The 25,399-nt window shown below is 37.6% G+C and overlaps 1 protein-coding gene across 6 annotated transcripts in view; it reads right to left on the bottom strand.

Moving 5' to 3' along the window:
• Positions 1–25,399, bottom strand: part of FHIT (fragile histidine triad diadenosine triphosphatase) — a 584,721-nt gene that overhangs the window by 344,622 nt on the left and 214,700 nt on the right. The gene's annotated exons all lie outside the window — the stretch shown is intronic.

Raw genomic sequence — 25,399 nt, 5'->3', positions numbered from 1 at the left:
AACTCCCAGTGCTGTCAGATGATCCACATTCATATCTGGATTGGAAGGGAGGGAACAGGTATTACTACAGTGTTAATAAACAAAGACAATCGGAAGAGGAAAAGTTGCCAATTAGGAATAACTACTCAAACAAGGCTCCTCAACCAGCCTTGCATCAAGAGCAAGGAGAATATTTCTTCTTGCATTAAGTACAAAATTCATGCAGACTTTTATTTGGGAAACTGGATTCAACTGAGCATGAGGTTGATACCCAGTGTCTAATATGGTTCAAGACTTTTATTTCTAAACCAGCAAAGAATGTTAATACACAGAAATTAAAAACAAAAAACCCCAACTATTTGAAATGAATTTTAATACAACAGGTAAATAGGGTAGTAAATAACACTAGTAGCAAACATAAGACTTAGTTTTCTTGTACTATTCCTATGATACAGCTCAGGAGTAGAGCATGATTACATTCCTATCCCTGTCTAATTGTTATCTAGACATTCCAGCAATAAAGATGATGCATCTCTTCACTTAAAACATAGACAAAAAACACCAATGAGAAAAGCCACATTCAGTGAACAAATTCTTCAAGATAACTCCTTCTAGGAAAGCAAGTCTACCAAATCTTGTATCTTATTTTTCCAACCTGTTCGGAGACTTAGCACTTGGTAACTGTTCTTCACCAAAGCAAATCCACACAGACACATCTTCCATAATCTTATCAAATATGCATAAAATCTCCTAAGGAACTTTTAGCTTAATTTTTCTGGCTACAGTTGGCTATGTTTCCACTGAAAATTGAATAAACGACAAATAAAATGAGCCAACTTGGGAAGAAACTCACAGTGCAGGAGAAATAGAGCTGATTCTCTTAAAGCCAAGATCCAACTCCCAGAATTTTTCATTTTTAACAAACAAGAAAATGTTAAAAATGAAAACTTGACACTGGGAATATGGTTTCCTGAAATCCATTCCAATTCCTGCAATTAAATGTGGCACGTAAGCCAAGGACATGGAATTAGTTAGATTATATCTGACACACATGAACAAGTTTAACCTTAAAAAACATTAATAATAAATTATCCCTTTGTAAAGTCAAGATTGGTGAGGTTAGATAATTTCTGCTGTGACTGTTCTTTCTTTAAAAATTGGTCATAGGTGGAATCCCTTGCATATTCTTTCCATTTTAAATGCTTTGAAGGATGTTGCCAGCAAGAGAAGCATACAGGTCATGCCGCCCAAATCTGTCAACATGGAAATTACATGCCTTGAATTTTCTCACCAAAGTACATGCAGAATTTGAACTGACCACTAACCAGTGCAGATGGCAAAGAAAAACCTATGGCTCTAGCAAAGTGTAACATGAACTGAAAAGGAAACACAGCATGGGAGCACCCTGACTTCTGGCCTTTTCTGCTCTAATGAAATATTTGAGGCTAACTCCAAGAAATATGGGTGCAGTATTCCAAGTTCTCAGGAATGTGAGGCCAACCAAGTAAATATTTCATGCTTAAAATATTTGCTCTGTGTGAGCAAAACATCACCGTTCTTATGTAACATGTTTGGGACAAAGATCTTCAAGCCACAGGCTCCAGCATGGCTCATTGCATTCTGCTATATCGCCCCAGCAGCTGCAGTAGAAAGGTACAACTAAAGGATGTTAATCTGCATGTGCTGCAGGAAAACACCACCACTGCTTGTGCTTACTACAAATATGCCAAAACAACTGCAAACAGAGCTTTGTTAATCCTAGATCAGAAATGTCCCCTCTCCTTGTGAGGCTGTTCTCAGGAGCCAAGTGTTATTATAGCAAAGACAAAGCTTATTTCATTTTTCTCCCCAGACAATTGCCGTCAAACAGGGACTTTCTGAAACATATTACAGCTTGTCTCACAGACATCTGGAGCCAGGGCTGCCACAGACTCTGCTATTCAGAAGAAAAGTGAAAAAGACAGACAGCACTTCAAAATAAATCAATTGCATTTATTAGCTCCTTTTGCTGATGTTTTGGGGAAGGAAGGAAGGAAGGAAGAAAAGAGAGGAAGGGGTTTTCAGCATTAAAGGTCTTATTTTCTTTGCAATTTAAAACTCCTATTAGTTCTAGTCAGATCAATGGCATTAGGCACTTTCCAATAATTTGTCTGAGATAAAACTAGAGCTATAAAAGCTTCAGGATTTACTAAGGACATCTATTTCCATTCCAAGAGCTAAATAAAACCAGAAAGAAAAATAGATCAATTTGAGCCAAACATACTTGGGTTTACAGTTGAATTTCCACATACTGAAATCAAGTATGAGTCTCAAATTTGCCTTGAAGAAGTTCAAAAGTCAGATCATTTGCTTGCACAGATTTAGGAGTATAATTTGAAAGAGTTCACACAATGCTCAATGCTGTCACCTTTGGAGCACAACTGATATTCACGCATTTTAGAAAATGTACTGCAGTAGCTGCAACATGCTGGAAAGTCAGCTTTTTCCACCTAATACCAAAATTTAAAAGTTTTATAAAATCTATACAGAATGGAGCACCTGAGAGAACAAATACAAAATCTTCTAATAAACTTTAAAAAAATCTTTTTAGATTGGAAGAATGTGTCAGCATGCTCAAAGCTTCACACAGAAGGCTGGAGTACCACATACTGTTTGTCAAACCCAAATGAAGTCTTCTAATCACTCAGCAAAGTAACAGCAAAGTAAAGGCAATAAGCTGCCAGAATACTGGAGCTTTCTGAGCTATCTGCAATTGTGTTGTCTCATTTCTCTAAAAATAATACTTGTCAGCACAATTAAACACAGAAATAGAACAGCCAGGTCATTAGATTCAGTTTTCCTTTACACTAACAGAAATTGAGAGAGATGAAGTGAAATACAGAGTTAATTCCCAATTTGTACTGATGACAATCAGAATCTGGCTTAAATATGATCATCTGCTAAAATACATGAACTATGAATTTCAAAACAAAACAAAGTCTCTTCCTACAGAAGGCGACTGTGAAAACAGATGTCTCTGCTGTAAGAATGTTCAGTTTGATGCTATTATAAGAATTATAAAAACCAAGATCCATGGAAGCTTCCTTCCTGTTGGAAAATATAATATGGTTCACTTCACTAAAACAAACAAAATCTGCCATGTATAAAACCCAAACAAACCTACGCTACTCTTGCAGTCATTAACGGAGTTCCTACATTCCAAATTTCACTTGCTCTTCTCATAACCTGAACAAGGTCTCAAAATACTAAAATAATGTTTTAAAATATTTATGATTCTGCTTGGCTTCAAAGGGAAATCACTTAAAAGTGATTTGGTGAATGCGTGGGAGTGGAATGGGAGGGCAAGTAGGAATACTATAAACTTATTTTTTGAGTGCAAATAAACAGAACGTGGTGTGGGGTCAGTGTTGCTGTGGGCATTGTACTAACCACTGCAAAAGGGTATACTCAGATACAGCAATGTAGGAAAGAACTTCTGAGGCTGCAGACACTGAGCTCAAGCCAGTCCCAAAAACCAGTCTGAAACAAATCCTGCAGCGCCAAAGACCATGAGTAACTTAAACACACTGAGTAGCAAATAGTAAAAGAGTGGAGGGAGCTTCTTGACACCTGCAACAGCAGTCAGCATCCTGTAGCTCTCTACCAAATACAATGACTTCGAAACAGGCTCAGTAACACAGACTAAGCTACCTCCAACCTTCCCCGGTCAAGCTCTAAGAATTCTTGTCTGGCTGAAGGACAACAACTATTTTTCCTATCCAATATTTATTTCAAGAATTGCTCTCCCAAAAGACTTTCCAAAAAAAAGCTTTTATGTCTTTGTCTTGGCTTTGAAGCTGACACTTGTCAGATGCACACCAACGTACAGACAGAAAATAGGAGCCTTTTGCTCAGCCCTGGCTTAATTGAAGAAAATTCCTTTCCAGAGTCTCAGAAGCAGCATCCTAACCAAGATACAGCCATTGCACTTTTCTCCTCTACGCCAAAAGCCAGAGCACTTGGTGTGGTGGTGTGGTGTTTTACGATATGCCTACATGTTTCGTATGTTTCAATGGTTTAACCCTGTTACTCCTTTGCCCCCATTCCCAGCTGGTGCACCCCAAACCCTAGCTGCTCCCCCAATGCTCCCTACATGGTTACTCTCCTCCCCTTGTTCTAGTCGGTTCCCCATCAATCACCCAGACCCCTCCCAGATCCAGACAGTTCTGTGTCCATCACTTAGAACCTCCCTGATTGTCCCTATGTGGCAGTTGTCAGTCCCCAGAGACCCTGCCCCTTCTGATACCTCCCCCCTGGAAATCCCCTAAACCTTGACGCCCCTTTGGAGCATGTGATCCCTTGCCCTCTGCCCCTTAAGACCATTGGGCTGTGTGTATGTCTGTCCCTGTCCATATCCCTCCCCCAGAGATCTTTATTGGTCCCTGGTCGGGCCACTCCCTTTTTAACACCCTCCTTTATAAGTTGTTGCACAGGCTTGGTTGGCGCTTGTTTTCCCTGGACTCCCTCTTGGAAATAAACTTGGAGTTGTATCCAGAGACAAGCCTCCTCGTTACCTTTTAGGTTCTCCCTCATTGGGGCTGCTGACAGCAGCAGCACCTGGAGCTTCAATTCCCCTGGGCAGAGCTGAACTCCAGAGGAGCAGCTTTAAAGCTTCAAGCCTTCGGCTGCTCCCCGCTCCTGCTGCACACTGCAGGTGCTGGAAAGAGCCGTCACTGCGACATGTTGGTAACTAAGCCTGGGGTTTTACTGCTTCCAGTTGTCTGTGAACTGGATATCAATATAATTGAGGCAATGCAGAAGTTTTAGATTGGGCCATACAAATCAGCACACACTCTTACCATACATGGTGGAGTGACTGGGTCGCAGTTTGCACAGAAACTGTTACCTTTAGGAGAAAACTGAATCTTCACAGCCAGATGATTTAAACAGACCAAGTTTAGAAACTAAAATTTATTATTTTCAGCAACAGATACCAGTAGGAAAGAAGATCTTAAGTGATTTTTGGACAGTTGATCTCTGCACCCATATCTACATATATAGATGAGACATCAGTTTATAAAAATTTCATGGTTATTCACTGAACTTCATGGTTCAGTGTTGCAACTGTTGAATGAAACAACTGTCAATTTATACTTTCATATAAATAAACTTGTGCTTTTAATTTACCCTAGTACTAGTTTATACTTTGTTGCTCCCTTGATTCTTTAATAGTACTGGGCAGCTCTGCACCTCCAAAGCAGAGTGGAAACAGTGGAAGACTCCTAAGATGATTTGAATAATCCTGAAAAGCTTATGTAGAAGCACTTTTGACATGGAGTTTCTTGTGATTGTTCTGATTCCCTGATAGAACTGGCATAATCAAAAATGCATGTTGCAGAAATCCAGGGGAAACACAAAAGAACTTCAATTTCTACTCCTAGCACTGATAGACCAAGACATTATCCTTATGTACACTGCAGTGTGCATTTGGGGATCAGAGAATGACAATCTGCTGCCACACATCCATATCATCGCTACTGTGTCCATTACATAGTCCTCAGAAAGATATCAAAGTCAAATTAATAAAGTCAAAGTCCCTCTGGAGAAACTTGCAAAAGTCTGCACAGCTCTGTTTTTGCCACTAAAAAGAATTTCAAGGTGATAACACCACAGCTATAGCTGCCTTCTGCTTTTTGAATAAAAAATACAGCATTAAATATTCTATTCTATCTGCAAGTTAATTAGCAGCAAGGTCTGGACAACAAAAACTACTTTCTGGAGCCTACATGACTTCCAGTGATGTAACACACAGGACCATCATACTTTAAAGAGATTATTTGTTTTCATGTATGAAATGAGATAAACAGAATACTCTGCTTACAAAAGCAATTTCACTATGCAGTCACAGAAAGACAACAATCACATAACACTGCCTGTTATTAAAGCACTCTGAGAACAACATAAATTTGAAGTGCAAAAAACCTAAAAAGGGAAAGAAAATGTCACTGGTGACTAATCATTTAAAACTTGCTAAAGAGTCACAGACCTATGAAGTATTAACTTTACTACTACTTTACTTAACAAAAACATTTGTAGAAAAGACATTGCTGAGGGGGAAAAAACCATTCGAACAGTTTTCAGACATTTCCAGGAAGTGATTTATCTATTGGAGCAAAGGTTAAGGGCTCAGAGGAGCAGACAGGTTAATTTCGAATGCAGGAAAGGAGTCCAGAGAGCCAGTACTATATACGTTGGCAAAAATAACATCAAGGAGGAGATCCCAAGTTTTGACATCTATTCCTTTTTTTTTAATCCAGAGGAGAGACAAAGCGCTAAAATTTAATTTTGCTCTTTCTGAAAGTTAAAGGTGTCCTACTACCACAATCAAAGGACAGCATCGTTATCCAGATGGCTTAAGATGGCAAACAGTTAAGCAGAACCATAATCCTCCCTAAGGTTACACAAGGCAATGCCGAAAAGATGAACTAGGTCTCAAGATGACAAGAGAAAGGGAAAAACACATCCAGCAGCTCTACGAATTGTTACTTGCAGTAATGGCACAGGTTAACATCACACTTGTCATGAGACTCCATGCAATTTCCCACGGGGTCTTGAGAATCACAGCACTACAAACCAGAATTTTTAAAATGAAATTGGATAAGTCCTTAATAGGGTCTAATCACTTTTCGTAATTTTGAGGATAGGGGAAAAGAAATGTTTGAAATATGGCTACTTTGGATTATGGCTACTTTGCATGAATCTTAAGAGCTTTCCCAAGGAATTTTACCATACTTTTTAATGAACATAATAGACGGGAATGGAAAACTATATACCCTAAATTAAAAAAACATATAGAAAAGATATGTCTGATAAAATAGCCAAGCACCACTCCATACTGACAACCTTTCAGAAGAAAAATTATATCCGACATTATACACACATGTTCCTGAAAAGAGAGCAGCAAGCCACAGGTTCTCTGGCCTCCTGGCTCTGATTCTGGTCCTCCATTAGTACACTGGGGATGCTTTCTCCCCATCCCCAGGTTACCAACTGGTCCATATTCCTCTCCTGGTTTTCTCCAGACTCTGCTCACCTAAAATTCACAATCTATGTGATCCTCTTTCTCTTGCTAGCACAATTTCTGATTGTATTCAATTTTCCTCCCACTCTCTCTGTAGCTGTATGATATCTTCATCACCCTCATTCTGAATTCCCATGTAGTTATTCTGGGCTTGTTTCTTGCCTCACTTTTTGCTTTATATTATATCAATTCTACTGAGCTTTTCCTGGCTTCCTGGGTGATAACCTAAATCTCCTGAACTCAGGGGAACTGCCTGCCAAGTCCACTGGATCACAGTTTTACTTTTCATGTAAGGAAATATTGCAGAGGGTTTTCTAATTCCTGTGATCATTTCAGGTATCTATAATCAAAATCTCAGACTTTAAGTACTATATAAATGAGAGCACCATAATTTCTCACACCAATCAAAAGACACATGTGAAACACTGCCAACAGTAGAAATGTTGCTGTTTCTTCTGCCAAGAATGCTGGTTACAACTTTGAATCATCCCCTTGGAATAAACACACTTATTCTATGCATTATGCTAATTATTATTGAATGCACAAGTACTGCCGTGCTGAAAAAGTGAATAGCTGGAAACATTGCTATGAATTTAATCACAGAGATACAGAATGACCAGCACAAGTAAAGTAGATTATAAGGAGCTCTGCAGCAAAATAGCCACAGGTACAATATTTCACAGGTTTTGCCATTTAATGGCAAAACATGTGTAAAAGCCTCAGACTTGGTTAGAATCACAGAATTGCAATATTCACAACATGACTCAGCCTTAATTTCTGCTTGAAGCAGCTCTGATTAATCTAGTAAGAGGGAAGAAATTAAAGTTTGGGTTACTTTTTCCTTTTGGGCAAAAGTTGGTAAGAGATGTAAAGGGTACAGCAAATAAATTGAGGCCCGGTGATATTAAAAAAAAAATAAGAAAACATGGGAAATCACTCTGTATTCAGACACAACACACAGAGAACATACTCAGCAGCACTGGATTCCCCTTCCCTGAATGATTTGATTGACCCAAAGTGAGCCCCAAGGCTGCTCTAACAATCAATCCTGTCAGCCAGCTCCAAATGTGGCCTCACTCTCCAAGCTGACATTGCCTGCTTTGTGGACAGAACGCTCGGAAAAACAGGCAGCTTAATGGTCAAGGCAGGAGTTTATAGAAAGGTCAAAATGTTGAAGTTGCTACTCAGTGACAATGGATTGCAAGGCCTGGATCTCTTAAATATGCAAAATCACTTAACATAATACATAATAGGAAGTTGGTAAATTCTTATTGTAAAGAGGTCTTGGAAATTACATGCTGAAACTATAATTTCCTACCACTTTGATAACAGTGATCCTAGTTAAGCAGCACTCTAAAATGGATTTCGTTACATTTTGGAAAGCAAACAGATATAAACATGGACAAAAGTTCAACTGCTCATTCAACTTAAGCAAAGAAATGCTTTCAAAGTAAAGAAAATGAAATTTTGGGCTGATTCCTTATGTATTCTTGTTGCAAAGTCACCATTCTTCAACGTCACAAGACTGATGGAAGCGTCAGGAAAATGCAGTGCTGGATGTCACTAAAAAGGATTCTGGGCTCCAGCTGGCATTAGGTTCCCTAACCAGATTAGAGTGAGAGGCGGGTCACAGCAGATGCCCTGTCTCGGTTCATTACTCAACACCTGTTAAACTTGATTAACAGCCCCAGCTAATTATCTGTTGAAAGTAACTCATGCTGTAACAGATCCCAGAGGTCTGAAAGTTGACTTCATTTACGTGTTTGTCTCCTTTCACAAGGTCTTATTTAAGCATCAACAAAAAATGCCTTCCAGAGAAAAAGGGCCTAAACCTTTTATCCAAAGTACCAGTGGCACCTGTATATGACCTATTTTATAGTGTCAGATGTGTGCAGGGAAAGCCCTACAACAGGACATAAAGCGCTCAAAATACACACCTGCCCTGCAATTTAAAACTGTTTCCAGAGAATGTGCAATAAACTAGAGCCATGTGCACTGAAGCAGCTGAAACAGATGTCATGGCAGTCAAACAAAAAATGTTCTTATTTCAAATTCAAAATTCTGTGCTTTGGCAAGCATGATTTCCCTAACATAAATCAAAAGAAGTGATATTTCCCAGTGCTGAGTGCAAGAGAAATACATAATCTAAATTCTGCTGTTAGCAAGGTAAACTTGACCCTCTCACTAGTCTAAAAAGACTAACAGTTTTCACACCAGTTTTAGTACTGTTCTAGATCTAAAAACAATCTTATGTTACTCTTTGCTACCAGTAAACCCCATAGTCCATGAACTAAGAGATTCTGGTGGTTACTAGGTTTTCTGGGACACCAATTCCTAAATAACAATGATTTCTGCTAAGTAGTCTGGATATCTGATCACAAGAGATGCCCCACAGATTGCTTTCCGTTTTATAAGTACTCGAGGTGATGGGCCATGAGATGAGGTGTTCCACTTCTTTTGTCTGGTATTGGTGCCCCAGGGCACAGATTCAGGAGAATCAGCAACACACACTGCTCTTCCCCAGCTGTCTCCATGCCAGGGCATCTCCACTGCCCTGCAGGGGCAGTTGTACGTTAAGATCCACTGATGTTATTTGCTAGAGATTTATATCCAAACTTTCTTATACTCTACAATGCAAATGTTTAATGGGAGCATCACAAGTGCATCTCACCCGCATCACAAGTGCAGGCAGCTCCTTGCATTCTGCACAAATGCCTGTACCTGCATTCTTTCAAACTGCAAAGGGATTTTGAGCAGGTCCAAAATGTGAAAGTATCTGGGTACCACATGCATAACTTCACATGCAAGTCTACCATAGTTGTATTTTTTACAAACAGTGGGACACTACACACTAAAATCACTGAAGCCACAGCCTAAATAAGACTAAAGGTACAATGTTCCAGCAGCATTTCATACAAGTGTACCTTGGAGAGGAGAGGTTTAGAACTCCATTATTGGTATCATTTAGGGTTAGTGGGCCACAAAACTTTGGAAGACAAAACTTGTCTCATTCTAATGATAGAAGGAATTTCTGCATTTGACAAGAAATATTTCAAACCATTCATGTGAACTTTAAGACAACACATGCAAAAATAAGTAAATAAATAAATTTTTAAAAATTATATAAATATTTAATATAAATAAAATAAAAATAAATAAATATCTACCAAATCAGGTATTTGAGCAGCCAGTTCACCTTGTAATGAGATATTCATTCCAGCCAGCCACCATATTTCCTAAGCCTAAAACTGAAGAAGAGTTCTAAACACAAAACTAAAAGTTGAATGATACTGTGCAGAAAATAAAGGAGAAGGGCATACGAAGTCTATCAGGACACAGCGAGAGAAAGTGGACCACAACTAAAGAGCTGAAAACGTGCATCTGTCTCAAAAGATGTTTTTCCTTTCCCAGCAATATAAATTGATCAATGAAGACTTCACTTCTTGCAACCATTACATTGCTTATGATTATTCTAGTATTTCTTTAGTCTCCTGAATCATTAGTCATACCCAATCATTTTTATCTCTTCTTACTCCTTTTATGTATTCCATCCCCTTGTTACCACTGGAATCAACCCAGATACAATCAGGACTGTCTGTTCTTCCTTTCTTCATGCCTCTTTCAGGCCATGAAATGACTGGTTAAAATAGAATATATATATATATATATATATATATATGAAGGATAAAAGAATAAAGTGGCTACAGTCATACTTAATTTTGCTGTATTAAAGAAATCAATTTTCTAATTTTCTGAAATTATACATTTTTTAAACCAGCCAAACTGAAAACAGTTAAACAAAATTAATTTTTTCTATAAATTCAAAATCATTACTTCTATTAGATCTTTGTTTACACTATTTTTTTTTTTTTGGGGAAGAACTGCATATGCAAGGATATAACAAAGGAAACAAAATAAATCACACTACTATCATAAAGCCATAGGCAATTGTATTTCTCCTAGACTTCCTAACAGCAGCCAATATAAAAGTCATTAAAATATTTTTCTTTTCTTCAGACTATCATTTTCAGCGTAGTATTTCTATTTTTCCCCTTTCCATAGTATGTTATATATCCACATATTTAGTAACAACTCTGAAATCGCTTCTGTCCCTCAGCTATATCAGCACTGTACTTATCATTCTCTTCCCTTACAGGCAACATCTTTACTCCAGCATATTTTTAATCTTCCCTTTCTCGTATCACATCAAGATGTAGAATTGTGATTTAAAATTACATTATTATTATATTATTGTAATATTAGCAATCTCAATTATGGAACATTTGCTGTCCCTTCAAAACCTGAACACTTTTTCCCATGCTTGCAACTCATAGTTAGTAAAGGGAAGAACTGTTTTATAGATTGTCTGTAAACACAGACATTGCAGAGATTCATTTCACACCTCCAGCAAAATCTTAGTGACAGCGCAGGATGCTCCGAGACATGTGTTCCTTTCAGAAATAATGGATCATAGAAACATAAAAAGATGCAATTTCAAGCTCTAGTGGAAGAAGTGAAATTATCATGTCATCAGTCTAAATGTCATCTTTATTTCACATCCTACCACCAGGTTCCCATTCAGACACCTGCAGGAGCCAGCCAGACCAAGGGATCAGCAGTCCTTGTCTTCTTCATTTGCTTCTTTAAAAAAAGCTGCCGAGCATCTAGTCATTATCCCTGATTCAGAATCATGGCAAACTCGTCTTTTTATCCTCATATTTATGAAAATATTAATTGTTGCACAGCATGTATGTCTCTATAAATACACAGATGCAAAACAGCCCATAGTGGTAATACAGAAATAGAGAAAGCTCTTTTTCATCATTATTATGCCTCTGTAAGAGAAACATGAGGCAGCAATTTTATGGACAGTATTTAACTTGAATCCATATCAGAAACAAGCAAGAATTGGGTGTGCCAGAAAAGCAGTCTTTTAATCCTGAATTTCATTTTTCTACATTACCTGTAATAGACATATTTTGAATTTTGAAAAAGAGAGAAAAATAAATTTATATATTCCACTAAATGAAAAGGTTTAAAAATTTGCTTTTGATTAGGGAGCATGACAAGTTTATGCACTTGTAGATGTGACACAACAAAGGGAAAATGGCAAAAAGTAGAATATAGATGTTGCTTTCCAAGAAAGTAAAGACTAATAAGGTCCATGCTGATTTAGCTGGAGGACAGAACTAGGAGAAAGAAAACACAGTTCATTAATAAATACATATATTTATAAAGCAAGAAAAAAATTACAAGGATGGTCTGAAATATAGTTTCATGTTGCCATTTTTTTTAATTTTCAGAAAAAGAATCCTAATTTCACAATTTTGAAAGTCATCATTTATGGAGTATTAGAGCTACCAAACTCATTTTGGCAGCCAGGGGAATGCTGGAAGCTTTTCACAGTTCATCTCACAGCAGTTTTGCAATGTGATGGGAGCTCTGAAGCTCTACTGTAACCTATTGGACAGGCTGGTTTAGCCTTACAGGAAATAGAGCAAAGGAAAAGTGGTAGAAAAATAGAATAAAATGGGCTGCAAACATTGCTGAGGGAGGGGAAAAAAAAAAAAGGAACAAAAATGAGAAGTGAAGAAGGTGACCTGCTGCTGCTTGGTATCAATCTCAATCTTTGAAAAGACCCAGGTGCCACTGGAACTGTGTATCCTTCACATCATTTCTTCAAAGCTTGGGTTTCAGAGGGGCTAACAGGAAAGGAATTGCAAGCGAAGGAAAATAAAATATGTTTATTTTACCTGAGTGAGAATCATGTGCATATCAGGCACCGAAAGTACACAAGGTATAAACCTGGCTATGAATAGGAAGTGGGAAACAAAGGAGCTATTAAAAAAATAACAAAACCAAAAAACAACCAAAACCCTGTCTCAACACTGAAAACAGGTAATGAAATAGAACTGTTCCATGAAGCAGAAGCAGCAATTAGAAGTAACCTACTGCAGGGCAGGCACAAGCTGCCTCTAACATCGCTGGAACAGCTAAGTGTTTCAGGACAAGATAAATAAACATACAATTTGTTATATGCACGTATGTTACAGAAAACAAAGGGTATTTCTCCTTTCTATAGAAGATAGATAAGTTCTAAATGGAATCAAAATCTGTCAGGGAAAATAAAGACTTTACTGAATGGATCATAAAGTTAGAAAAGTCATAGACTGACAGCCAAGGTGACAAAGCTGTCTGGGAAGATAAAAAAAAAGGAAAACTAGTTACAAAGGCATGAAATAACCCCAGGAAAATATGGTTACCCCATTGCAGTTATCCACAAAAGACAACCAAAATTATCAGCTAATTCACAGAACCCAGCATGCTCACTTTAAACTTTCAGCACTTTTTCAAAGGTATACCTGCTCATCTTAACAGCTTCCTCATTTTGCAGTTTCAATTCATATTCCCAAAGCAGCAAAAGAGCAATCAAACTCAAAAATAGACAGTATTCTCTTTTGCCCACAGGCATCCCCAGGACATGAAAACAATGAATGTACTCGATACCTATCCCAGCTTGTGTGCCTGGTTATAACCAATGGTGCTGTTGCAAAAACACAATGAGGAGAAATGTCACCACTCATCAGCTGCCTTCTGCATGAAGAAGCTGCTCGTGCAGACAGAGGCATTTTTGGTTTATTTTGATTGTTTATCAAATTCCGTTGAGGCTCAGGATGCATCAGCTTGCATGTGGCTTCTTGCCAGGCCCACGAGAGACTGACATGCAAACCACAAACACCTTCTGCTGCTCAACACCAAACTTAACATACAGAATATGAGGAAAGAGTTTTCAATTCGTGTAGACACATTTCTATATTGTGATAGATTTTAGGGTAAACTGGTAGGTTAAACAATTCCAGTCTGCAGCCACACATCAGATGCTGCACAGCTCTGGAGATTATCTGCAAAACATCCAGCCCTGCACTGGAAAACATTCTACTTGTTACCAGCTCTCCTTTTCCATAGCCATTTTGACAGATGACAAAAATATCTCAAGGTAAATGGAAGCACAGTTATTTATACCTGCTGGGACTCTGGATACTGATTTTACTTAAAATATAGGCTTAAACTGTGCAAATTATTTAAAAGCTATAATGCATAATTTCCTACTGCGGAACTCTAGTGCATAGGATAACCTGTTATTCTGTATTAAATGTTCCATGTCCAATATTTGATTTTTTTCTTTTGGCCCTAGTCTTTTTATGTAAAACTTTCAATTTTGCTTATTTTTTTTTTTAGTTTAAAAAACTGTATCCATATTTTGTCACTTAGACTTTTATGAAGAGTAATGCACATGTGCATTTATCAAAAATATCAAAGTAAAACATTTTAATTTACATGGGTAAGAATGCATGAAGGCATATGCCTTTTACAACTTGATAAAGGTAAATTCCCTCTTTTGGAAATGCATTCTAATGATGATAAATGAAGATATAGAGAATGTTTTTGAAGTACACTAAGTGACTGCACATCCTCATACATAGAAGTAATTATATTTTCCTTTCTTTTTCCTGATAGCAACAGATTTTATTATGGTCAGTATAAAAAATATACAGGTTTCATCCTTTATTTTTTTTTAAATGGCTTGGACACCGCCTTGGTACGCAGCATTGAAAAAATAGTTGGGCACCACTTCTGAAACCATCTTGGATTTCAGTATTGCAACTCACAGGTCTGAATAAGAGTGCACAGGGTAGGATTACTTGGAAAAGAAATAAAAAAGGTAAGATTGTGTGTTTCCCATCCCAAAGTACACCAGCACCACATAAACCCTAGAGCTCTGTGCAGTCTGCCTTCTCTCCCACCCCTATGCCATAAGCAATCCACAGGAGGTTGTTGTGCAGTGCTGCACCATGAATGGATTCTTCACAATCAGTTCATGACTCAATAAGAGGAATCATGTCAATAACTGTTTTTCTGGCTGAACATTGAAACTAGAAAGTTAAAATAAAAAACAAACCCTCCAAGCAAACAACACACTAAAGAGCCCCAAACTGCTTTTGATTAAGTTATTCCATTATTTATCTTGTTTTTCCCCATCAGACTGCAATGAAATGGCACAACATTTTCTCAGTTCAGCACAATATAGTTAATTCAATCTGACATCAAATATTTATTGTGGGTGTCTATAAGGAAGGCAAAGAGAAAACAAAAACCTGCTTCAAAAAAGTTGAAGGTAGAGCCCAATTCCCTTTTAACAGTACAGTTCAGGACTTAAAATGCCCTTCCGTAAGCCCCGAAATCCACGTTCACTTGCCTCTCTTTACTCCCTGGAGATGTAACATAGACCACTTGGCTGGTGGAGTCCTGTCAGTCTTACAGTTCGTGCTGCTCTACTGCATTCTCTGGAGGAAGACTCCAGGAATCCTCCACAGAGTAAGAACTTACTCCTTCTCCCTCCTTAAATGATTTCTTCAGTATGTTCGGAAAACAGCTCTGGAAGGAAACAAAGGTGCTTAAATAGTTACAGCGTTTACCTAAGCAGGATTTCAGCTTAATCATTATTGTACTCAGTCCAAGGAAGGGACTTGGGTTCCTCTTGCAGAGGTCTTGTAGAGCTATTCCCTGAAATGCTCTGCAGTGCTTGCAGATACAAAGTTCTAAACTTATCCTGTGGGGATTTTCAATAGGAGCATATACAATCTTATTAAAGCAAAAGAAGCAAAACATTGCTTTATATAGATTTACTTACTAGCAATGTTTTTTCTGCCATTATTGAAAAAGTTGAGAAGCTACAAGAGCTTATAAATACGTATATTCATACACTGAAAAACAAGTAATGAGAAAAACATACATATTTACATACACTGAGAAGCTCTAACTCAGAAAACACATAGAAGGAAAATGTTACAGCACGTATCTTCTGAAGATAAATCAAGTTCTAGAAGTAGGAAACTAATTTCTGCCTTGCTTCTATTCATTTGTTCAAATGAAGGCAAATTTAATAACTGACTGCTTTTAAAAGTAAATTTTTTCTGGGTGGCAGTTCAGCATTTTGGGCACTTAAAACATGAGGACTTAAAAATGCTTCTGACTCTTTTTGCAAATACAATTTAGACTGTCTCAAAATTCCTCATGACAAAGTAATTTTATTTCACTTGTCCTGTTTAAACCTCACAAAAATCTGTTTCTTTGTACCATACAGCTCGAAAAGTTGCTTCTCGTTATTGTGTCTTTATAGGATGAAAACCCAAAGTTCTTTATATGCAAAACTAGAGCGGCAGATAAAATTTGTGACTAGCAATTTGTAAGAAATAAATGCAGGTGCTCTTCTCAAAGACAATCATATCTGCAGAGAGTAAAAGCAATCCTACCTCATTTAAGATAAAAAAAAGCACACAGAATCACTTGGAACAGTGATTAGAACAGGGCTAGAGGACACAATATGAGCATTCAGCTCATTTATCATCTAAATTTCCTCCCAAACCCAGTTATTTCTTCAGTATTCCCACTATGGAGACCAGACAATTGCAAAAAATATATGATTAATGCTCCATTTTTCTTACCAAATAAATACAACACAGACAGCAATCTCCTGGTTACAATCTAACAAAATGGTCCCTAGAAGAGCCTTCTGTCCAGTCACTTTTAAAATAGGCAACAACACTGAGAAAAGGACAGAGGAATTGCAGAACTTTGGGTTTGACTGTCAATTACTTCCCATCATTCCCAAAGCCATGAACTTTACATCTCACCTATACAGTATCATCCTGTAACACGACCAGGTACTTTCATGACACTCAAGATTAGTAATTTTATTTTAAACTTATTTTAAATAGTGTCTTACTTTTTAAATGTCCAGTATGATTTGCTTCCTGCAATTATGGAATCGGAAAATAAAATCAAAGTTTCAGATTTTCCATATATAGGGATGAGTTAAGTAACTAATATCCAAGCAACAAGTATATTAGAACTAATCCTCATTTTCCTCATGGAAAAATACAACCACCAAAACTCTAAGTGGAATAATCCAAGCTCTTGGAAGTGCACCCTAGAAACCAAGCACCATACTGCTATTTTTCCAGAAACGTTTCCCCCATCAAAATAATGCTGCCAATTTTCTCTATGGTGTTTTGAAAATTTACTATGCACATACACACAAATGCTCACGAAATCTTTTCCCTCCTTTCCACAAGAACACACACGTGAACAAAAAATCTTGCAGTGACGCTCACAAAGGGCTACAGAGCAAGTTGGCAGAAGCCCTGCCAGGTGACTCTGGCTGCCTGCTCTGCCCATCCTGGTGTTAAATATCACAGTGACTGCAAGAATTTACTCAGGAATACAAACCCTGAGCAGATCTTTGCTGAAGGTTGATTTACTGTCCATAATGCACCGACAACCTAGAATGTGCTTTCTGCAACAAAGAGGTTAAATCCAAGCTTTATTTTGTATAGACTGTTTTGCAAAATGGACTATTTATATCCCTTCACTAATAGAATTATTTTATTCTACAGGTAAATATGATTCATATCCCAATTCTAAAGAAACATACACAATTACAGTACTACACAACACATCCAGCAAAACTGTGCTTACAAAGATCTATCACTTTTTAACAAATTAATGGTTATGACACTAAGTCTATATTAAAATGCTTGACTTGGTAATGTTCCTCAAACTACCAATTTCTGGATTTTACACTGTAATAAAATATTTAACTTTACACTCCTGATACCTCACTGGAAGTGCAAGTATTCTTTATAAAGTAGTCCCTGAATTAATGGATCCAGACCTTTCCAGTCTCAAACCCAAAGGAACTGGCACTGCCCACCAACCCCATTGCAAAAAAAGATTTTAAAAGCATTGGAATATTTGCTTTTCAGCAAAGAGCTGTTAAAAATGTGCTACACTTCTGCATGTATATCATTACCCAGCTAAATCCTCTTTGAATGCCTAACACCATTGTTTGCAAGCAGATGGCATTTAAGCAACCTTTGGGACTATTTTGGTCAGTGGGCTTTATGGTGAATAACTTTCTTTTACCTATTATAAAGGTTTGGTGACCTTTTCCTTGATTACCCTCCTGTACTTTAGGTGTGAGCAGTGGGAAGGAGGAGTTCACGGAGCATCTTTGTCAAAAATCCCTCTCCACTTGGTTGTGCAACAAAGCCAGCTGGAGATTGTCATTCCAACACCCTCAGTCAAATAACTACATCACCAGACAGCCTCCCTCTGTTGAGGTTTGATGCTTTCACAGCTCTTAGTGCTAAATGAAAGGACCAGCTCTGCTCTTAAAAATCATCCACAGGTTTCTTTTGCTCACACATCTCTCGTGAGATGCAACTGCTTGTACATTGTCCCCCGCCCATACCTCTGGTGGCTGGAGGAACTTCTTGATTCTGCTGCCACTAAAAACTGTCCCAAACCAGGAGAGAGAATTGAACTGTGGTAAGAGTACGCCATGCAGCACACAAATAGAAACAGTGAAGTTTCTTCATCCTGTTAAGAGTTCAGAGACCAAGAGAATCAGAGGTGAAGAAAGGAAAACACAGAAGTGTGGAGACTTAGAAAAGGATTGAGTGAGGGAAGATCTGGTCAGATAAACAAGGGCAGAGACCATCTAGAGTGAATGGCACAGGAGGATTGTGCCCTGTGTAGAAAAGGGCAACAGAAATAAGCCCTGCATGGTGTGGTGCAAAGTAAGTTATTTCAGCTTTTTGTTTATTGAATATTCCTTAGTTTAGTGTGGTCCTGATTTCTCACAGCTGCAAACAGAGGAAGAGATGAACTTTGTATGTTACAAGGCTACATAAAACAGAGCTCTGAAAAATAATTACTCCGATTGAGTTCCCCAAATTAATTGATGTTTACACTCACTGTTTCTCCACCTATGAAGACAAATGAGCATAAAAACCATCCCATTTCTCAGCAGAGATAGTGTGAGCAGAAGTTCATTACTTTTGTGAAGTACATACAGGCAGATGTGATAAGTATCACAGGAAAGTCTATAAAGCAAATAATACTGCGGATAGTCTTAGTACAGTGTATAAAAACTAGGGCCATATACTCAATCAGCAGGGAAGCAAAACTCTCAACAGCTGTTTCTGAAGCTTCCACCACTGCTTCTGTGTACTGAAAGATGCAGAGATCTGAAAGCAAAAAATAGTTTGATGATGTAATGAGAGTTGGCATGTATACATAGGAACAAAAAAACCTGTAAAAATTATTTTAATTCTGATATGTCCTAGCTCCTGACTGACTGTGCAATAAAACAAACAAGTCTTGTTCTAGGTTTTCTGTATTTATAGAGAGATAGACAAGATTGAGTTATCTTGATAGGATGGCACTCTTCTTCCTTGCAGTCTTCATTAGTTGTGTTTGGACTTCACACAACATGACAAGCTGTGTCCAGCAAATAAGACATGTTATTTTTCTGGTAATAATAATGGCTTTACTTACTGTAAATGAAAAAGCCCCTGTTATTAAAGTGATTACCAGAATGACAGATATTCTTCCACTGACTGCGTTGGAACAAGTTTCCTGCTGCTGAGATTACATTTAAAGCTTTCAAGGCTGACATGGGAGAAAGGACTCTGTAAAGTTGTCATTTTGGAAAAACAATGATAGGATTTTCATATTTAAATAAAACACTCTTAAATACAAGAATAATTTCTGAGAACAGGCCATTTGTCTATTAGATAATAAAATATTACCTGTAAGGATATCATGTGAAATAGAAATAATCATGACAAGAACGGAAAACAAGTTGAAAACAAGCTCAGATATGTAAAAGTGGCTTGCAGCTGACCCTGAGGAAGGCAGTTTGGTGATGTGGCACGTGCCTTTCCAACAGTGGCTACAGAACTGACAAAGCCAGAGAATGCTGGTACCTGACTGCAAGCTTGTTGCTCCTGACCTGCTTTGCTGGAAGCAACTGCTTTTTAGAGGAGCAGGTGGTGGGGGAGAGAGAAAATATACCACTGGAACAATTCTATTTTAGACCTTTTGTTAAAAATGTTGTCACTGGTGTTACTTCAAAGAACAGAAACAGAAGGACAAGGAGGAGGGTGGAGGGAACAGGGAGTACATAGTGTGGATTTATTAATGCTCTGAAATGTTGTGTGAGGAGAAATTCCAGGAACACCATCAGAATTCAGGTCAAAGTCTAGAGGAAAGGATGTGGATATGGATATTCAGCATGAAGTGAAGAGAGGAAAATATGTGCTTTTAAATTTTTTTAAAACCTGCCATGCCTTTTATGAAGTTTGTAAACCAGCACGTTCTCTTCAGCCTCCTCCCATCCATAGTGCCATGCCCCATTCTTTTAAACCATCACTGCTAGGCGGCTCCCATATTGATTGTGTCACTCACCCTTCCATATATTATAAATTGATGTTTGTATTTTAAGACTTGAAATAATAAAAATTTGGAAAAAGCTTACGAAACACTACCAGAGCAGTATGTTAGCCTTTATTACCTGCAACACACAGCTGAAACCACATGCTTTTATAACTTTTCTCACCTTCCCCACAGCCATACAAGAAGGTTCTTGACAATATGAAGAGGGATGTCAATCTTACTTTGAGGTCAAAGGCCAAATATGTGCGGAAGCATCACACCAGAAGCTCTCTTCGGAAACAGCAGAGGGGTACAGAGGTGCTTTCATGTTGTTGAACTTGTTCTTCAAGTGAATAATGAACTTCTCTATGAAAGCACTAAGAGTACATATTTCATTAGGTACAGTTTGAAATAGTGTAAATTTGCTGACAGCTCCCCCAAAACCTCACCAAGACCTCTATGCCAGGTAATACTGCTGAAAACAAGATCTTTTCTCTGAGAGCATTTTAAGATTTTTACAAAGTGCACTCTTGAAGTAGCTGTATGGTGTTTGTCTAACCCCTAAATTTTCTCTTTCTCCCCCCAATACATACAGTATCAGCATCCTGAAGAATTTTTCTGTTGAAGAACATAATTCCTGCTGAGTAGCACCTCTGCACATGAATTTGTCTTTGATTCTTCTGCCAATGAGATATGGTTTCTGTTTATTCAGAACAGAACACCACACGCTGCCTGGATACAAGCTGCTGCTTAAGATAAGCTGACTGTAATTTCAGTATACAGTGGTATATTTCTTGCCCTAGAATAATCTGACTTTACAGCAGCTGGATGTATGCCAATTTCTAATTGTTTGTCTTTAGACTGCTGGCTTTCTTCTAATTATTCTCTTCCTGGGATACTTGGCTTATCTACTCCTCATTTTGTGCTAAGTATTCCTTATAAAGTCTTCATAAGCTTTCTTTCCTTCTTGTATGTCTAGTATGTTCACGATGAAATAAATTCTTTGATTATTCCAAGCCTGGCAGTCGAAACCTTTCCAAGTTTTAAAAGCCCATGCTATCTCATTTTCCTTCCTGTAGCCAATAGGCATTTCAGTGATTTCTTAGCATTTGAAACCTGCCATCCTCTCTCAACTAACAAGTTTCTAGGACATTTTACAGTATGTTTACAAGGAATCTGGGAAGGCTTGTTTGTCCAGCAGTGTCTCTTGTCCACTTTGATGCTGAGTTCTAGTAAATGAATACACCTTCCTGGCACTTAGGCAATAAATTATCTTTCCATAAGCTCTGGTTTGTCCCTACCTTTCAAATCTGGTAGGGGAAAGTAATTTTCTTTCAGTTCTTGTCTTTGTATGTGCAAAGCTCCATAAATAGAAAAGGCAGGGACAAACAGCATTTACTGTTCATACACACCACTATTAAAGGAACTACATGCAATTTGTGGCTATTTTGCAGTCTCATCCTTTTGGGGCAAGAACATGTTTTGGTCTGTGTTGTAATTAGTTTAATAGCACTCCTGATTTCCAGGTTGTGTCCCTAGGAGCCAACATACAACAAACAGATATTATTATTAAGCCTGGGAAAAGCATCAAGTTTTTTTTTAAATGTGATTAGTCTCTTGGCTTGTGCTAGTTAATAATTGGGCATCATGTTCACCCTGTCCACTACACAAAAAACAAAGCAGACATCCCAAGAGGCCAATTATAGACAGACCTCTGGAGAGCTACCAGTGTTCTTGAAGGAATCAAACTACCTGGTATTAGATACCTTTTCTTCTTGATGAGAACTGCAACTGGTATTTTATGCACTTTTAAAAATAAAACCTTTTTATACAAAGTTCAAAATACCTCTCTGGCTTCTGGAGTAAGCATGTGTCTGCCTAAGAAATTAATTTTATTCATTTTTTAACCCCAAAATATTTTTTAATTTATCTATTAATTTATACTAAAAATAGCTCCTTATTATGCTTCATGCATAATAAGGGAGAGTCTGTCTCAAAAAGGTTACATTTTAATGAGAACATTTTTAAAAACATGGGCGGGAAGTGGAACAATTATTCTGCCCTGGTATATGTAGAAACGGAGACACAGAGGCTTAGATTCTGCCTAATTAGCCCTCCTGCTGCTTTAGGCACACTCTATCATCCATGGAGAAACTGCCATTTCTTCCACAATGTCATTTCAGAAACTAATCCAAGTTCTTGGAGCTTTCAGTGACTGTGATTATAGTGTCACTATTGCTGAAACAGAGAAAATGGGGAGGAAGAGGCAAAAATCTTTTCAGCACCAAAGATGGTCACTGCAAGACCAGAGACTTGGCCTTGTGTCCAGTAAGATTCAGTGCAGCTCTTTATCCTATTTTACATCTTGATTCAAAACCTACTGAATTCAATGGTCAAACTCTTAGGAGCAACCAAGATTAAATCTTCTATTAAAAAACCTTGCAGTTACTAATTTCGTATGATGAATCCAACTATAAGAAAGAGTGTCTTTAAATATCTTGAGATTCAATGGTAGAACAGTAGTAATTAATCACAAACCTTCTGAATTATTATTCTAGGAATATAATTACTTTTAAAAATATTTCTGCAAAGTGAAAAAATCTTAACTGGGGGGAAATAAATGTATATTTATAGCTCTCAAGATACATCCTTTTTTTAAATACACCCCTCTCACTTTTTTAAACAGAACAAATGACAGCACAGCATGAACAATAAAGTCCACACTAGATTATTTTACAGATTTCAATAAAGAGTCCAATGGCAATTCCTATACTGTACTTCATTGCAAAAAGTCATACCAACATATAAAAGTTCTGCAAAGTGATTAAAAACTAAAAGAATGAAAGTATGTATTCATGTTAAAATGAAATCACTTCAACCCATATTTAGGCTCCTAAAAGTACTGAAAAAATCTGGAAGAACTAGGTTACTCTAAGTGCTGCCTGTTTGTTAGAATCAAAGAGACAGATCAGAAGGTATGGCAACTAATGACTGCATGATCAAACCAATTCAGAAAAGTAGCTGTAACTTACATAATTCCCACAAACTTCAAGAGGTTTCCTAAGTTTTGTGGTTTGAAAATAAAGCAATTCCTCTAGGAAATGTTAAAATGGAATTAAACATCATTACAGAGATTTTGACACATTGCCCTCCAATGATCCAAATTACAGAAACAGGACTGTGTACATAATGATGTAATTACATGCGGTCATGGACAGTTTAATTACCACATGCCTGAGCAAACCTTTTTTTAAAAAAATTGAGGGTACTGTTGGAATTTTCTTACTTTTATACCTGACTGATTTTAAGTATATTGATAGTGTAGTCCTAGATTACAATGCCGGTACATAGAAATTCATTCCCTTCTGGAGCAGCACAACATGGACAAAAAGCACATACACGCCATGGATTAAAAAGTCACCAACTGGCATTAAATGATACTTCATGTCTGTTTTTCTTCTTAGAAATATTGGCTGTGGTCAGACAGAACTACAAAAGGTTTTTATTAAAAATTAATATTCACCAAATTAATATTCACCAAAATTTTTTAAAAATTTTTGGATAGTCAGCTGCATCTTTAGTGCCTAAACACTGCTTAAAACCTATTCTTTGCTCTTACATTGTTTATAGAAAGTGTGACACACCTGATGCACAAAGTATGTGCCCCTGAGAACAGCACAACACTGCAAAAAAAGCTGCCAAGCCCCATTTTGGGACCCACTGATGCAATGCTGCTCATTGAATAACTACACTGTAAAGTCATTTGCATTAAAGAAAAACGTGCCTGAATCAATGGCGGGCTCCACACAGGAGGTTCTACTGGCAAGGCAGGGGTTGTTTCAATTGTACATTTATAAAAGACTCTAATTTTGCTATTAGTCAGGTAACAATCGTTTTCTCTAGAGATTCCCTGCATTTCAGTGGTCACATTTGATCTATAAATAAACTTGACACTTTTTAGAGGAGTTTTTTTAGCCTTCTCATTAATACTTAGGCTTGATTAGCCAAGCCCAATGAGAAACACATTTCATAAAATTGCCTAATGGCAAGGGATGGCAAGGAATGACCCACATGACATTTTGAAGCTGGGAGGAAGCACTAAACTGCCTGTCCCTCATTATGATGAAATGCCAGTGGGGTTTGTGGTTGACAGTGGGAAACCAAAAGGGTGTCTTCGATTTTCCATTAAAAAGAAAGCATACACATAAATTCCTTAATACATCTGCACTCTTACGCTCCTCACTAAAAAGATATCATGAGAAGTTTTGTTTCTCCTAAATATTTGGCAGCACTGGAAGCTACAGTCAAATCTTCAGTATTTATTATTCACCAACTAATTAGAATTCAGAGTAATGAATATAAGTCCTTGCTCATCTAAATATCTGAAAATCTCACACAAACACCTTAAGAATCTACAGCTGTACTTAGGATTCTGCATTTCCAGCTACAAATGCTGTTCCTTCTATGATGAACATTTGCATCTTCATACAACCCTCCTCTGTCCCATGACCTCCACAGGCTGGACAGCAGCTTTCCCCAGTCCTACATCTGCCAGCAAGACAGCAGCAAAAGGAGCCACGTTAGAGCTAGGATGAAGAGCAGGTAGAGGGTAATTTAAACTCAAACCCATTAAGAATCTTTTTTGTTTTATTCTAAGCTTGGCTTTGCCTCAAGCCAATTCTCATTATTAAATAAAATCGATTCATCATTCCATAAGTGGGAATATGCATTGCCAAAAGGGAAAAGCACCCAACTTTGCTGACCAGTAAATTGTTCACAGACTTTTACAGAGAAACAATTTTTCCTGAAAACAACATTCAATTTCTGTTCTTGACTAAAACAAAAAGGCACCTTATACAACAACTGCTAAAGCCATGCTTCTATTAATATTAATACCAAAAGCAAAATATCTTTGAGACTGAAAGGAAGGCAACTCTGCCCTGTGGAGCACCACATAAAATTAAAATTCAGACACCTTCCTCAATCTGGAATCACTTTAAACCTGCACAGTTAAGAGTCTGTTCAAGAAGAAACCCTTTTCATCCATATAATCAGTTTTTTACATGCCACTAATAATTT

Source organism: Corvus hawaiiensis, chromosome 11, assembly GCF_020740725.1.
Source record: "Corvus hawaiiensis isolate bCorHaw1 chromosome 11, bCorHaw1.pri.cur, whole genome shotgun sequence".
NCBI classification, from domain to species: domain Eukaryota; kingdom Metazoa; phylum Chordata; class Aves; order Passeriformes; family Corvidae; genus Corvus; species Corvus hawaiiensis.
The sequence above is the reverse complement of the archived record's forward strand: the minus strand, read 5'-3'. Positions and strand labels throughout refer to the sequence as shown.